This window comes from Lepisosteus oculatus, chromosome 15 (genome assembly GCF_040954835.1).
Source record: "Lepisosteus oculatus isolate fLepOcu1 chromosome 15, fLepOcu1.hap2, whole genome shotgun sequence".
Lineage (NCBI taxonomy): Eukaryota > Metazoa > Chordata > Actinopteri > Semionotiformes > Lepisosteidae > Lepisosteus > Lepisosteus oculatus.
In genome coordinates this window covers 1,513,876-1,518,082 of record NC_090710.1, presented here as the reverse complement: position 1 = coordinate 1,518,082, position 4,207 = coordinate 1,513,876, and positions in this window count along the sequence as shown.

The window sequence follows — 4,207 nt, the reverse complement described above, 5'->3', positions numbered from 1 at the left end:
CTGCTGTCTCTTATACAGAACAGTTCATCTGCTCCAGGGTTGATCTGAATTGAGAACTGCACAGAAGTCAGGCAGTAATAACATATAAAAAAGTGTAGGCTGCAACAAACATGTAAATGTTCATTCCATGCTGAAAGCTAAAGAAAAAAAGCAGTGTTTCAGCTGAGAAGCCTTTTTCAGTGTGAAGACCAGGTGTGTGGTCATCTGAAGAAGGTTTTATAACCAAAATGTGATTTCTTACCTTTCAGCATGGAATGAACTTATATGGACTTCCCAAAAACAAATTCTTCATGTTTTCAGCTTATACAGTCCAGAATAGCATTCATTGTAATCCAGTTCTTCCACTATTATAAATAATTCTATTGTCATTTGATTTTTTTCTGTAATAAAAATTTTGATTTGTCCATGTTGTGATTTCAATTCTCAGTTAAAAGATTTATTCCATTTCCAATGGGAAGTCTTAACAATTAACAGCACATTCTGTCAATGTTTTATCAATAATGTTGAGTTCTCAACAAGGGTGTGCCAAAACAATCTGATTACCTAGCTGGTTATTCACAGAACCTCAAGACTTTGACACATACTGTAGATATAATTGATCTAATTATGCAGTACTGTACATGGGATAACATCAATTAGGTTATTTATAAAATAGTTCCTAATTACAATGAAGTAGTAAGTAAGCCTGGTAAAATTTTTAAAGAAGAGGTGGTTTGTAGTGCTGTTACTGGGTTTGTATCTAACAATCATTAAACAAGACGTATAATGACATTCTTCATAATTTGACGCCTTCAGATTTGATGGTAGATATCAAACATTTACAGTTCAGTTCAGTCTAACAAAGGTATTATTGGATTTGGTAATGTAATGAAAAGTAATAGTCTGAAGCAAGTGGGTATGAAAACTTATTGGATTCTCATTGAAGAATTCCTGGAGCTGGTGACTTGATTCATTCCATTAGTGCTGATCTTGAGACCTGTTTTCAGACACCATGGATAACCATTGAGAAATGTCCTAAGGAAATGCCTGCCTCTGCTACTGTCACCCCTACGTTCATACCCTGCAGCTCATATTCACGCAGGTGTTTCCCACACTTGAATTCAGTTATAATAATAATAATAATAATAATAATAATAATAATAATAATAAACTTTATTTTATATAGCGCCTTTAAAGGTGGCTTCTCAAAGCGCTTTACAGGATGACAATAACAATAAATAAGAAGACTACAACAATAAATAAGAAAATTTCACAAGACAGGACACAATTATAATTACAACAATACAACAATAACAATAGAGGAGACCGTGGAAGATGGTATTAAGAAGAGCAGAGGGGTGAAGAATGGAAGCAGTTAAGTAAAGGCTTTTCTGAAAAGGAGGGTTTTGAGTCTGGATTTGAAGGAGTTTAGAGAAGGTGACTCTCTAATATCCTTGGGCAAGGAGTTCCAGAGCTTGGGGGCATAGCAGGAGAAGGCCCTGTCGCCCATACAATGTAGACGGGCTTGGGGGACAGTAAGGAGGGCAGAATTTGAAGAGCGGAGGTTGCGAGGTGGGGAGTAGGGAGATAAAAGTTCAGACAGGTATTGAGGTGCCAAGCCATGTAAAGCCTTGTAGGTGAGCATGAGGATTTTAAAGTCTACGCGGAATTTGACCGGAAGCCAGTGCAAGGACTCCAGGATAGGAGTAATGTGAACACTTGCACTAGATCTGGTCAGGATTCTGGCTGCTGAATTTTGGACATACTGCAGCTTGTTCAGAGTAGATTTAGATACCCCAGGGAGCAAAGCATTGCAGTAGTCAATTCGAGAGAATACAAATATGTTGATCAGCTTTTCAGCCACAGTTAATGATAGCATAGGGCGTAGTCTTGCGATATTTCTAAGGTGAAAAAAAGATGTTTTGACAGTATGCTGTACATGTGGGTCGAATGTTAAGCCAGAATCGAATATAACCCCAAGGTTTTTCAATTTTGATTGGAGCTCAAGTACAGAGCCATCTACAGACAGGGTTACAGGACTGGCTTTACGAAGTTGATGGGGGGTACCAATAAGCATGACTTCAGTCTTGTCACAGTTAAGATGAAGGAAGTTTTGAGTCATCCAAATTTTTATGTCAGAGATGCAATTAGATAGAATAGAGACAGCCACATCAGTGTCGGGTTTGGTATGGATGTATATTTGAGTATCGTCAGCGTAAAAATGAAAGCTGAGGCCATGTGATCTTAAAAGCTGACCAAGTGGGAACATGTAAATGCTGAAGAGCAAGGGGCCCAGTATTGAGCCCTGAGGGACACCAGACTTGACAAGACCAATTTCAGACCTGTACCCATTGAGAGAGACAAAGTGACAGCGATCAGTGAGGTAAGACTTAAACCATTTGAGGGCAGTGTCAGAGACTCCAAACACAGTCTCGAGACGAGAAAGCAAGATGTTATGGTCAACAGTGTCAAAGGCAGCACTGAGATCAAGAAGGATGAGTATGGAAAGAGAACCAGAATCAGAAGCTATTAGGAGATCGTTGGTGACTTTGACTAGGGCGGTTTCTGTGCTGTGAAGTTGACGGAAGCCAGATTGTAGGGGTTCGAAAAGGTTGTTTGTCATGAGGTGGTTATGTAACTGAAGTGTGACAGCACGTTCTAGAATTTTAGAGAGAAAGGGTAAGTTGGAGATGGGGCGAAAGTTGTTAAGATTGTCGAGAGCCATGTTAGGCTTCTTTGGCACTGGGGTAATAGCAGCAGTTTTGAGGACCGTTGGTACAATGCCGGTGCTCAAGGATTCATGTATTATATTGAGGACAATGGGACAGAGAGAAGAGAAACAGGACTGGAATAAAGTGGTGGGAATGGGATCTAAAATAGATGTGGTGGGTTTCATGCGCGTAACTAGTTTGTTTAGGGATGCTGAGTCAAGAAGAGAGAAGCTGGAGAGACGGGAACCAGAGAAGTTGGATGAGGAGGGAGGAGGTGTGGAAATTATATCCGTAGTGGAGAGAATGTGATGCCGGATGTTGTCAATCTTAGAACTAAAGAAATCTAAGAATGTGTTGCAAAGTTGTGATGAGGCAGGTAATGTGGTGGGGCAGTTTGGCTTGAGCAGTCTGTTGATGGTGGAGAAAAGATGTCTGGGATTGTTTTGGTGATTTTCAATGATGTGAGAGAAGTAGGTGGATCTAGCAGACTCTATAGTAACCTTATAATCAGATAAGTAATCTCTCCAGGCCTGATAGTGTACATTTAGGCCGGAAAGACGCCACCTACGCTCAAGTTTGCGAGAGGCTGCCTTCATGAAACGCAGATGGTCATTGTACCAGGGGGCAGGGCGAGAGAAGGAGATGGTTCGAGTTTTTAAAGGAGCAAAGGTGTCGAGGGTAGATAAAAGAGCATTGTCAAGTAACTGTATTTTGTCCTCTAGAGGGTCAGAGGAAGAGAAACAGGATAAGGAGGACAGAACAGAATTTGCAAACCTTGGGTGATCAATTGATCGCCAGTTGCGGAAATTTACAGAGCGTGAGGGGGAAGTGTTAGAAACAGGTAATTCCAGATTGAAGAGAATGGCTAAGTGGTCAGAGAGGCCTAGATCAAGGGGGGAGCAGTGGGAGACAAAGGAGTCATTTGCAATAATTAGATCTAAGGTGTGTCCTTTGTTATGTGTAGGGGTACAAACAAACTGAGCAAGGTCAAAGCATCCCAAAAGAGAAAGGAAGTCTTTAGCCAGACTGGAGGAAGTTGAATCAATGTGTATATTAAAGTCCCCTAGAATAAGGATCCTTTTAAATGTAAGGGATAAGAATGAGAGAAAATCAGCAAACTCACCTAAGAAGACTCCACTGGGTTGACTACTATCAAGTATTGGGAACTCCCAGCCACTATTCTCAATTGTGTACGTATTTAAATAGATCGTCTTCTTGAATCTGTCAGCTTTATGTACAGTTAAAGTGAGTGCCCTCTTTGCACTGGATTTCCTGCAGTCTCTTCCTTATCTATCTAGCTACTTTCTCTGTAAGAAAAGGGACAATAAACACTTTGTGAGCTGCAAACCTGGCTCCTGCCTATTCTCTGACGGTGGTCTCCCTGCCGAACCGGGTTTGGGCCGATTCGTCACAATATATTAATAAACGCCGTGTGGAGTTTGCATGTTCCCCCCTTGTTCGCGTGGGTTTCTTCTTGGTGGAAGTCCAGACATACTGGCAGAGGCTGAAGAGGCTGC